Consider the following 13,209-nt stretch of genomic DNA (forward strand, 5'->3'; position numbering starts at 1 on the left):
CAGCAGCAGCAGTGCAGTCCTGATTCATTATTTTTTAAAGATTATATTCCCTTAAAGTTGTTTTAAAATGTTGGCTATATTTTCTATTCTTTCCAGTATATCCTTGTAATTTATTTATTTTATTCTTAGTAGCTTGTACCTCTTAACCCCTTAACCCTATCTTGCCCTTCCCTTCTTCCCTTTCCTCTCTGGTAACCACTAGTGTGTTCTCTATATCTGTGAGTCTGTTTGTGTTTTGTTATATTCATTTGTTTGTTTTATTTTTTAGATTCAACATATAAGTGATAATATACAATATTTGTCCTTGTCTGGCTTATTTCACCTAGCATAATAACCTATAGAATCACCTATGTTGTTGGAAATGGCAAAATTTTATTTTTTATGGCTGAATAGTATTCCATTATATATATATATAGATCACATCTTCTTTATCCATTCTCTGTTCATGGTTGGTCCCAGTGTTTTAAGGTAGTTTTTGCAAGAAAAAAATAATGTGAGGTACATGGTGGATTGGGCTGCCCTGGTGGCTCAGATGATAAAGAATCTGCCCTCAATGTGGGAGACCTGGGTTTGATCCCTGGGTTGGGAGGATCCCCTCGAGGGGGGCATGGCAGCCCACTCCAGGATTCTTGCCTGGAGAATCCCCATGGACAGAGGAGCCTGGCTGGTTACAGTCCATGGGGTTTCAAAGAATCAGACACAACTGAGCAACTAAGCACAGCACAGCACATGGTGGATTATGCCTTTTCTTTTCTAATATAGTTATGAGGGAGTAGAGAACATCCATTTATCTTTTCCTCATCCCTACTAAATTGTGATATAATCAGTAAAGATTCTTTGACTTAGGATTTTTTGTCATTAATAATTTTTCTTCTCAAAGCAGTTATGGAAGGTCTGTTATGTTTCATAACATTCTGTATTTTTAACGTGAATCATACAATTAAATATATGAATAGCCTCACATTGTCATAGCATTCCATTGAATATTTGAGCACACATGTCCTAGGAACCCAGGAAGATCAATAAGGATGTTTCTTGAGCTTTGTATGATTAGTTATCTTTCTTACTTTAAATTTTTATTTGACAAATTAGGAAACTATTACATGTATTTTTTTCTGATAATCAGTCCATTTTATATAGTATTTCAACAATTATAATGGCTTCCAGAAAGTAGTATACCTAATTAAAGAGATAGCCAACTGATTATTCATCCTTTTGTTTATTTATTTATTTTAAATGTTAAGTGCCTCAGTATGTGATTTGATGGATAACTCTACTACTTTAGAAATTTTGCTGTTGGATTAACAATCTAAAACTGCATTTTCCTCCATTGTTATCTTGAAAGGGCCTATTTTTATAGTTACAAAGATGATATAATCAAGATTATTCATGATTTTTTCTGTCTAAAGAGTATACATAGTTGCATAGCTGATGTTAGTTTTATATGAGATGATAAATTCCCAATTAAAATATCTGGGTAAGCCATAATATTTGTGTCCTATTTTTGAACCTGAGCCCAACCTAGCATTGAGTTTAACCATTTCTGGCCAAAGTCAGCTCTCAAGGCCCCAGGAAGATAACAGTGGAAGTCAGCATATAGCCAGACTGGGTCTGCCATGGCAAAGCAACCTCTCATGGAAAGAATTTTTTTTTTTATCATTCTCTGATGAAACTTGTAGGCCCTCTGTAGCCTTCTAATGGTGGGAAGTCTTCTGTAAGAAAAAAACCAAGAGGAGTAGTTGGGTGATCATAGGGCTGGGACATCACAAAGGCAGTTTCAGGAGCGGCAAGGTTGATCTCAGAGGAGAAAATTGCAAGAAAAGAGAAATTCAGGGAAAGAAAGAGCAGAAGAGATGTGACACAGATCAAGACTCAGGGAGTATGTAGGAAAGGACAAGCATCGAGGTCAACAGACCAGAGAGTGGAAGAGCTGGGGGTCTTCTACACATATGACTTAGGAGAAGTGATGCTCATGTGCAAAGCAGTCAGAGACTGGCCTTGAAGTTACATTTCAAAGCACACAATTTCAACTAGAGCAGTCATTTAATTTTTTTGGGGGGGTTATTTATTTATTTTTACTTTACAATATTGTATTGGTTTTGCCATACATCAACCATGCATCCGCCACGGGTATACACGTGTTCCCCATCCTGAACCCCCCCTCCCACCTCCCTCCCCATACCATCCCTCTGTGCCATTCCAGTGCACCAGCCCCAAGCTTCCTGTATCCTGCATTGAACCTGGACTGGTGATTCATTTCTTATATGATATTATACATGTTTTAATGCCATTCTCCCAAATCATCCCCCTCCTTCCTCTCCCACAGAGTCTAAATTGGAACATAGTTGCTTTCTCAACAGGCAGGTCAGTGGTCTGGTATTCCCATCTCTTTCAGAATTCTCCACAGTTTATTGTGATCCACACAGTCAAAGGCTTTGGCATGGTCAATAAAGAAGAAGTAGATGTTTTTCTGGAACTCTCTTGCTTTTTCCATGATCCAGCAGATATTGGCAATTTGATCTCTGGTTCCTCTGCCTTTTCTAAAACCAGCTTGAACATCTGGAAATTCACGGTTCATGTATTGCTGAAGCCTGGCTTGAAGAATTTTAAGCATTATTTACTAGCGTGTGAGACGAATGCAGTTGTGCAAGGTTTGAGCATTCTTTGGCATCACCTTTCTTTGGGACTGGAATGAAAACTGACCTTTTCCAGTCCTGTGGCCACTGCTGAGTTTTCCAAATTTGCTGGCATATTGAGTGCAGCACTTGCACAGCATCATATTTCAAGATTTGAAATGGCTCAACTGGAATTCCATCACCACCACTAGCTTTGTTCATAGTGATGCTTTCTAAGGCCCACTTGACTTCACATTCCAGGATGTCTGGCTCTAGGTGAGTGATCACACCATCATGATTATCTTGGTCGTGAAGATGTTTTTTGTACAGTTCTCCTGGGTATTCTTGCCACCTCTTCTTAATATCTTCTGCTTCTGTTAGGTCCATACCATTTCTGTCCTTTATTGAGCCCATCTTTGCATGAACTATTCCCTTAGTATCTCTAATTTTCTTGAAGAGATCTCTAGTCTTTCCCATTCTGTTCTTTTCCTCCATTTCTTTGCATTGATCACTAAGGAAGGCTTTCTTATCTCTCCTTGTTATTCTTTGGAACTCTGCATTCAGATGCTTTTTCTCCTTTTCTCCTTTGCTTTTTGCTTCTCTTCTTTTCATAGCTATTTGTAAGGCCTCCATTTTGCTTTTTTGCATTTCTTTTCCATGGGGATGGTCTTGATCCCTGTCTCCTGTACAATGTCACGAACTTCTATCTATAGTTCATCACACACTCTATCAGATCTAGTCCCTTAAATCTATTTCTCACTTCCACTGTATAATCATAAGGGATTTGATTTAGGTCATACCTGAATGGTCTAGTGGTTTTCCTTACTTTCTTCAATTTAAGTCTGAATTTGGCAATAAGGAGTTCATGATCTGAGCCACAGTCAGCTCCTGGTCTTGTTTTTGTTGACTGTTTAGAGCTTCTCCATCTTTGGCTGCAAAGAATATAATCAATCTGATTTTGGTGTTGACCATCTGGTGGATCACAATAAACTGTGGAAAATTCTGAAAGAGATGGGAATACCAGACCACTGACCTGCCTGTTGAGAAACCTGTATGCAGGTCAGGAAGCAACAGTTAGAACTGGACATGGAACAACAGACTGGTTCCAAATAGGAAAGGGAGTATGTCAAGGCTGTATATTGTCACCCTGCTTATTTAACTTATATGCAGAGTACATCATGAGAAACTCTGGGCTGAAAGAAGCACAAGCTAGAATCAAGATTGCTGGGAGAAATATCAATAACCTGAGATATGCAGAGGCCACCATCCTTATGGCAGAAAGCAAGAGGAACTGAAAAGCCTCTTGATGAAAGTGAAGGAGGAGAGTGAAAAAGTTGACTTAAAGCTCAACGTTAAGAAAACTAAGATTATGGCATCCTGTCCCATCACTTCATGGCAAATAGATGGGGAAACAGTGGAAACAGTGTCAGACTCTATTTTTTGGGCTCCAAAATCACTGCAGATGGTGACTGCAGCCATGAAATTAAAAGACGCTTACTCCTTGGAAGGAAAGTCATGACCAAACTAGATAGCATTTTCAAAAGCAGAGACATTACTTTGCCAACAAAGGTCTGTCTAGTCAAGGCTATGGTTTTTCCAGTAGTCATGTATGGATGTGAGAGTTGGACTGTGAAGAAGGCTGCGCGCTGAAGAATTAATGCTTTTGAGCTGTGGTGTTGGAGAAGACTCTTGAGAGTCCCTTGGACTGCAGGAGATCCAACCAGTCCATCCTAAAGGAGATCAGTCCTGTGTGTTCATTGGAAGGACTGATGCTGAAGTTGAACCTCCAATACTTTGGCCACCTCATGTGAAGAGTTGACTCATTGAAAAAGACCCTGATGCTGGGAGGGATTGGGGTCAGGAGGAGAAGGGGACGACAGAGGATGAGATGGCTGGATGGCGTTACTGACTCGATGGACTTGAGTCTCAGTGAACTCCAGGAGTTGGTGATGGACAGGGAGGCCTGGTGTGCTGCGATTCATGGGGTCACAAAGAGTCGGACACGACTGAGTGACTGAACTGAACTGAACTGATGGTTGCTTTACAATGTTGCGTTAGTTTCTGCTGTACAACTCGTGAATCAGCTATAAGAACACATATATTCCCTCCCTGTTGAGCCTCCCTGCCTGCCCCCTCCCCATCTAGGTCATCAGAGAGCACTGAGTGAGCTTCCTGTGCTATATGGCAGCTTCCCGCTAGCTATCTATTACCACCTGTGGTAGTGTATATTGTCAACACTAGTGTTTCCATTAAAATCAAGCTTCAGCAAAATCATTTGAAGGGCTTCAGAAAACACAGATGCGCAACTTCTACCTTCCAACCCAAGGATTTCTGATTCACTAGGTTCCATTGGAGGACTAAGAATTTGCAGTTCTAACAAAGTCTTATTCTCTTCTTGGTCTGAGAACCACTAACAGAGAGAGCCTGTCCATGTTGGAGGCTTGGAGAATTCTGTGGAGATTCTGAGGGTACTAAATCCTGCCTGGCAATTGCCTCATTTCCTCATGGACAAAAGGGAAATAATGTCTAACGTGACTGTATGGAGTAAGAGGAGTGATAACAGATGTCAAGTGCTTGGTTCATATTAATTATTCAAAATATGGTGGGTCCAGTGGAAAGAGCAGTACAATTACAAGGTGCAAATTAGAGGACTCAATACGCAACACTGAAATTTTAATCACCCGTGGAGCTTCTGGAATTTCATAAAACAACATCTTGGTAGTCTTCTCTGACTTCTTAGAAGATTTATATTTATATTTTTAATTTAACTTTTATTTTATTTTGGAGTATAGTTTATTTATAATGGGGTGTTAGTTTCAAGTGTGCAGTAAAGTGAATCAGTTGCACATTTATATATATCTAATTTTTTGAACTGAACTGAATTTTTTTTTTCAGATTCTTTTCCCATATAGGTTATTACAGAATATTGAGTAGAGTTCCCTGTGCTATACTGTAGGTCCTAGTTGATTATCTATTTTATGCTTAGCAGTGCGTATATGTTGATCCCAAAGTCCTAATTTATACCCCCACACCCATGTTTCCCCTTTGGTAACTTTAAGTTTGTTTCTGAAGTCTGTGAGCCTGTTTCTGTTTTCTAAATAAGTTAATTGGTATCACTTTTAAAAAATGTTAGGTTCCACATATAAGTGGCATCATATGATATTTGGCCTTCTCTGTCTGACTTACTACACTCAGTATGATAATCTCTAGATCTATCTGTGTTGCTACACATGGCATTACCTCGGCTGAGTATCATGACTGAACAACTAACACTTTCACTCACTTTACACTCAATATTCCATTGTATATAGGTACCACACAGAAATTTTATATTTTTTAAAAGTTATTTTGTTCAAATATATCTTGGGTGAACTATTATTTGTTTGTTCCCCTAACCCCCAATTAAGCTGTATACAGGCATTTGAAAGCAGAATCAAAAAGAAGAAAATGAGTGGCTATTTTTCCCGTGAAATGAGCACAGAAAAAGTGTGTTTCCAGGTAGGGTCAAGGTTAATGGGAAAATATTAAATTTTAATTGCCATTGTTTTTCTAATTTTTTTATGGACTGATCGTTTATTAAGTCTATCGCTTATGGTCCTAATCTTGTGATTGCTACATAAGATTCTTTGCCAAAATATAAGCACGAAAGGATGATTGCTTTTAATCCAAACACATGTTTTACATTAAAAAAATAAACTATTTATAAAAAATGATTTTTTCCTGCCTTCACGCTCCTCCAAGCCTCAAACTTCACTTTCAGACTATGAGCTTATCAACAGCTTGATTCAAACAGATTCTTTTCATTGTTCTGAATGACAGTTGAAACAATTTAAAAGCTTTTATGATTAAAGACTATGCACTCTTCAGCAACAGTGCTTACCACATTAGCCTGTTTTATTTTAAAAATGTTTTCAAGGCCAGACTTTTTGACTAACATTTTCTGAAATTATAGAGCATAGTTGTATAAAGTTCCAGATGTTTTCTGATTTTGCTTTAATTGGGAAGAAGAGAAAACAGGAACACCTGAAAGACATTGGCTTTGAATGAGAGATTCTTACTATCCGCACAAAACTAAAACTTTTAAGTCCTGACATGTTCTGACTTGATCTTTAGATAAGGAGTTTTTAAAGTCCTGGTATATTGTGAGTGTTTTAAGGTACTAGTGCAGCGAGAGGGGTAAGTTATCTATGTGTGTATTGGGTTCATTCCTTCACTTAACAAACGTTTATTGAATACCTTCGAAGGTCTAAATGCTGTTTAAGGGTTCAATTTGTACATATTGTATCTCTAAAGATGCTAATCAAGTTTTAAAATATATTCTTTAATGTATGTATTCCACAATCATTTATGGACCATTTATCTTATCCCAAAACCACTTTTCTAGATTCTGGACCTAGAAAGACTAATAAGACAAAGACTAATAAGGTATGATGCTTGCTTTCAAAAAGTTTATCATGTAATAGGGAGAGAAACCTAAGTCATGAATTATTTAATAAAATGAATATTTAATGAGATGTGGTGTTGGAGAAGACTCTTGAGAGTCCCTTGGACTGCAAGGAGATCAAGCCAGTCAATCCTAGAGGAAATCAGTCCTGAATATTCATTGGAAGGATTGATGCTGAAGCTGAAACTCCAATACTTTGGCCACCTGATGTGAAGAGCCAACTCATTGGAAAAGAGCCTAATGCAGGAAAGATTGAGGGTGAGAGGAGAAGGGAGCAACAGAGGATGAGATGGTTGGATGGCATCACTGATTCAGTGGACGTGAGTTTGAGCAAACTCTGGGAGATGGTGAAGGGCAGGGAAGACTGGCAGGATGCAGTCCATAAAGAGGTCATAAAGAGTTGGATGTGACTTAGTGACTGAACAGCAACTTAATGAGCATCTGCTGTGGGTCAGACAGGGAGCTGAAATGGAAGATATCCAATCAGGCAGAAGTTTTGCCCTCACAAAGCCCATATGTTCTAGGAATGAGGGCAAAGAGTGAGCAAGTAAACAAATCAACACAGAGTAATCAGTATATATGGGAAAATGGGGTAATGAGTAATTGAAGGAGGGACCACTTTACACAGTGTGATAAAGGACTTTTCTGAGGGTGATATCAAGGGAGACCTGGGGAATGACAATGGGAATGGCATGTGTGAGCTTGAAGTTAGAAATGAACACAGGGGAGTTCAGAATGTTTGAAGAGCAGAGTTCCAGTGTTGTTGTTGGAGAATGATGAGGCTTTGGGGTTGGGAGTGATCTGATCTGAGGTTGGAAAGGCAGGAGGAGCAGATCTTACACATCTTTGCAGGCCATGAGGAATTTAGGTTTGATTCTTAAAGCTGTAGGAACATATTCAAGGACTTAAAGCAGGTTGCTGATCTGATGACATTAAAAAAAAATTACTCTGGAGGCTGCATAGAGTTGGAAAGGAGTGGAAGGTGCAGGGCAAAAGAAAGAGGTAAGTTAGGAGAGTATTGTGATCAACAAGACCAGAAACAATGCCATGGCTTGGGTTGAGTGGTGGTAAAGAAGATGAAGAGAAGTGGGTAATTTAAGATAGATGTCAGAAGTATAACCACTATATATACAATGGAATATTACTCAGCCATAAAAAGGAATGCCTTTGAGTCAGTTCTAATGGTGTGGATGAACCTAGAGCCTATTATATGGTGTAGAGTACGTCAGAAAGAGGAAAACAAATATTGTATATTAATGCATGTATATAAAATCTAGTGGCTCAGATGGTAAAGAATCTTCCACTAATGTGGGAGACCTGGGTTCAATCCCTGGGTTGGGAAGATCCCCTAGAGGAGGGCATGGAAACCCACTCCAGTATTCTAGCCTGGAGAATCCTCACAGACAGAGGAGCCTGGGAGGGGGGAGCTACAATCCATGGGATCGAAAAGAGTCAGACATGACTGAGTGACTAAGCACAGCACAGCTCAATGAAGACACAAACATAGAGAACAAACTTGTGGACATAGAGGCTAAAGAAGAGAGTAGGACGAATAGAAAGAGTAGCATGGAAACATATATGTTACTACATATAGAATAGATAGCCTGTGGGAACTTGCTGTTTGACTCAGGGAGCTCAAACCCAGTGTTCTGTGACTACCTGGAGGGGTGAGTTGGGGTGGAAGGTGTGAGGGAGGTACAAGAGGGAGGGGACATAGGTATGCCTATGGCTGATACATGTTGACATATGGCAGAAGCCAACACAATATTGTAAAGCCACTGCTGCTGCTGCTGCTAAGTCGCTTCAGTCGTGTCCAACCCTGTGTGACCCCATAGACGGCAGCCCACCAGGCTCCGCCATCCCTGGGATTCTCCAGGCAAGAACACTGGAGTGGGTTGCCATTTCCTTCTTCAATGCATGAAAGTGAAAAGTGAAAGGGAAGTTGCTCAGTCGTGTCCGACTCTTTGCGACCCCATGGACTGCAGCCCACCAGGCTCCTCCATCCATGGGATTTACCAGGCAAGAGTACTGGAGTGGGATGCCATTGCTTTCACCGGTAAAGCCACTATCCTCTGATTAAAAATAAATTTAAAAAAAGAAGTAGAATTGCTGGAGCTTGCCGATGGATGGAATCTGTAAACTGATATGTGTGGTGAAATGTTATAGTTGTAATGCTAAATGGCCCAGATGAGAAAGTGGTGGATCCTTCTCTGGGTGTGTGGAAAAGCTTCAAAGAAGATAGTAATGCTCTAGTTAAGTCTGTAAGAAGAGTCTAAGTTCACGGGCTGCTGGGGGATGTGTAGAGCAGAGGAAAGGTAATTTGGGCCGATGCACGGCACAAGTGAAGGCATTGAAATGTTAGCTGGGTGTTGAGTAAGGGCAGGCATGTAGGAGCCAGAGCAGGGTCACAATGACGATTTTGGATTATTTGGTAGGATATGAGAAGATTCATTACCTGGAAGAAGACAGCATCACTGTAGGATGGGGAAAGGTAATACATTTTTCTATTAAAAAGAAATCTTCTAAACTCATTTTTGAGTCATGGCTCAGTTTTTGTGAAACTTTTTATTGAAGTATAGTTGCTTTCAATGTTGTATTATTCTCTCCTGTACAGCAAAGTGAATCTGCTATATGTATACATATATCCCCTCTTTTTTGGATTTCCTGCCCATTTAGTCACCGCAGAGCATTGAGTAGAGTTCCCTGTGGTATACAGTATGTTCTTTTTAGTTACCTATTTTATGTTGTTGTTGTTGAGTGGATAAGCCACGTTTGACTCTTAGAGACCCCATGGACTGTAGGACCAGGCTCCTCTGTCCATGGGATTTCCCAGGCAAGAATACTGGTGTGGGTTGCCATTTCCTTCTCCAGGGGATCTTCATGACCCAGGGATTGTACCTGGGACTTCTGCTTGTCAGGCAGATCCTTTACCTATTTTATACATAGTATCAATAGTGTATATGTGTTGATCCCAATCTCCCCAATTATCCCAGCCCCCTTTTCCCCTCGGTTCTCTACAATAAGTTTTGAATACCATTAATGTAAATATTATATTTCTAAATTTTTCTACAATATTTACATTTTAAGCTTACTAAATCATGAATGTTCTCTCTTTACTAATGAACATTTACTCTGGCAAGAAAATCATCTTCATGATTTGTGCCAAGTAATACGGTACAAGGAGGGCATAGATCATTTGTATATAATTAAAATATCTTTCACAAATGAATTTCAAATTTCATTCTGACAACTCAGATGTTAACACAGATTAACTCAGAATTTCTTTGGTTTTTGCTCCTCCTTGTGCTCTGTAGGTGTGATTCTAATCATTGAAATGCCCATGGTAGTTTGGAATTTTCAAATCTTATAACTAATCTCTGATATTCTTAAGAACTTTTGGGGGCAGGGTGGAGAGATTTTTTCCCCCGTTTTTAAAAAATATAAAAGGTAAATTTAAGTCTGTGTTTATAGTATGAAAGTTTCTCAATGGAGAGTTTTGGGAGCAATTGTAAGTGAAAATGAGATTATAACGTAAGTTGTCTTGAGACTGTAATGAGGTAAAAGTATTTTGTACGACAAAAGCTGTAATCATATTCATTTGGGCACGGCCAGCATGTCAAGCACTTTCAAGGTAATGAATGCATTCCAGAAGATTGTCTGTATTTTCTTCACACTTTAAATAGCATGAAGATGGTTGAAACAATTTGCTGTGGTAGCAAAGGCATTGTGAACGGGCGTTTCCCTTGCAATTCTGAGCAGAATTTAGCTTTGCAAAGACTGGGTATTTTAATGAATACTAGCTTACATTTTTCTTGGCATTAGGTTTATATAAGGGCCACATTTCTCCCCCTTTGGAAACGGATACAAAAATGTAAAAAATGACTAGAATGGTTAACCAAAATGAATGTCCAATGTTGCTAGGTATTTTAAAGAACATCAGGTAGCATTTTGTGAAAGATTTAGTGACTCGCTGCTGCCATGTGGGTGTTGTTTAAATGAGAGAAACAATTTTGAAAATGTGAATCCCCCCCCTTTTTTTTTCTTCAGGACTTTACTACACACAGTAAGGTAAAATTCAAGAGACTGTTATATCTACAAAAGTTAATGGAAATAGTCAGCAACTTGACTTGCTGATATTCTGATCTGTTATATACGAGCACAAGAAAAACTATCGTTTTAAGTGGTGAAGGCTTGTTTCCCCAGATGATATCCAGGGCAGCCTTGTTGATTCCATAATCCCACCTGGGATTATTTCTATATGATATATAGGTAGTTGAAGGACTTTAAGGTCACAAGTTTAGTGTTCAACCCAATAAAGACCTGATAATAACTTTGAGAAAGCAATTGATATAGACAGACTTTAGGTTTTTTCTAATTTCAGCCTCATGAGAAAAATGGGAAAATATATCCTTATTTTTTAAGAGAAGCAAACGACTCTCAACACATACCATATGGGGATGAGGGCAAAATTCTTTCCAGGATTATAGATCTAATTGTACAAAAGTCTTCTACCATTTTAGGGAATTTTTATTGCCTTTTTGTGAAGAATCCTACTTCCATAGTCTTTACAAGTCCAGCCTTTTGTATGCTGACATTTGGTATCACTTTTCAAATTAGTTTACGCTTTAATTTTAAAACATGGTTTTCATTGTTCATAATAATTTACTTGAGAAATTTTGTAAGCCTAAGTGACACAGGAGAGAAATCTTAACATAGGACAAAGAATATGTAACAGCAAGTTTTATATTGTCTGGATTAAGGAGCTAAATTAAGTGACAACAGGGAAAAGAAAAAATAAATCTTTATGAGGATCAAATTATAGGATTTTAGTCCATCCTGAGCCTATATAATTTAAAGGATATAAGTAGAATTTGAAGCATAAGCATTCACATTGTATCAGTGGTGTAATGAAATGCATGGTTTAGCGTTACTGTGGTGTGACCCTTCTCCAGGATAGCATAAACAAATTAAATAAGCAAGTATTTTATTGGACACCTTCCATGCACCTAGGCTGAACTCTGTTACTAGAGAAAGAATTGAGATGAAATTTTCTCTCTCCATAGTTTCTAAGGTACTAGAATCATATCATTTTCTTTTTTAAAAAATTTATTTATTTTGATTAGAGGCTAATTACTTTACAATATTGTATTGGTTTTGCCATACATCAACATGAAACCGCCACGGGTGTACACGTGTTCCCAATCCTGAACCCCCCTCCCCCCTCCCTCCCCATACCATCCCTCTGGGTCATCCCAGTGCACCAGCCCCAAGCATCCTGTATCCTGCATCAAACCTGGACTGGTGATTCATTTCTTATATGATATTATACATGTTTCAATGCCATTCTCCCAAATCATCCCCTCCTCCCTCTCCTACAGAGTCCAGAAGACTGTTCTATACATCTGTGTCTCTTTTGCTGTCTTGCATACAGGGTTATCGTTACCATCTTTCTAAATTCCATATATATGTGTTAGTATACTGTATTGGTGTTTTTCTTTCTGTCTTACTTCACTCTGTGTAATTGGCTCCAGTTTCAACCACCTCATTAGAACTGATTCAAATGTATTCTTTTTAATAAGAAAGCTGTGGTACGTATACACAATGGAGTATTACTCAGTCATATCATTGTCTTAATAATTTGCTCAATAATTATGATTCTTCCCCCTCATTAAGAACATTTTGACTCACAAGCTATTAATAAAGATTTCGAGTGTGGATGGAGGTGAATGGGTTTTTTTCAATCTGTATTGAACTCTTGAAAAATTATTAAGAAGAATAAATAAAATAAAGCCCTGTCTTTTTATGATAGAAGTTTTCCCAACAAAGAAAAAAAAATCACTGACAAGGAAGTTCAATTTTCTTTAGTCTTTGTGAATCAGTAAGATGAAAATGCCATCTGTGCTGAATCCAAGGTACACGTTGTATTTCCTTGTAATTTCTTCTGTGGACTTTGTTTATATCTTTGGCTCATATATATTAGTATTTGTTTTGTCTAAAATGACAAACATTAATTATTAGCAAATAAAGCATTTCTTATATTACATCCTGACATTTATTTTGAAGTACTTACCTCTGATCAATCTATTTCATAATAAAACCTTAGTTTAAGTGGCACAAACAGTTGTGGAGTTTTTGAAAAGTACACTGCAA

General features: G+C 38.4%; 1 long non-coding RNA gene across 3 annotated transcripts in view; it reads left to right on the forward strand.

Moving 5' to 3' along the window:
• The window catches only part of LOC129619662 (uncharacterized), a 290,932-nt gene that overhangs the window by 249,630 nt on the left and 28,093 nt on the right, over window positions 1-13,209 (forward strand). For all 3 annotated transcript variants that reach the window (XR_008698024.1, XR_008698025.1, XR_008698026.1), the window contains one exon: window positions 9,495-9,550. This is a non-coding gene — a long non-coding RNA (uncharacterized LOC129619662). The remainder of the gene's footprint in view (window positions 1-9,494; window positions 9,551-13,209) is intronic.

Source organism: Bubalus kerabau, chromosome 9 (assembly GCF_029407905.1).
Source record: "Bubalus kerabau isolate K-KA32 ecotype Philippines breed swamp buffalo chromosome 9, PCC_UOA_SB_1v2, whole genome shotgun sequence".
NCBI classification, from domain to species: domain Eukaryota; kingdom Metazoa; phylum Chordata; class Mammalia; order Artiodactyla; family Bovidae; genus Bubalus; species Bubalus kerabau.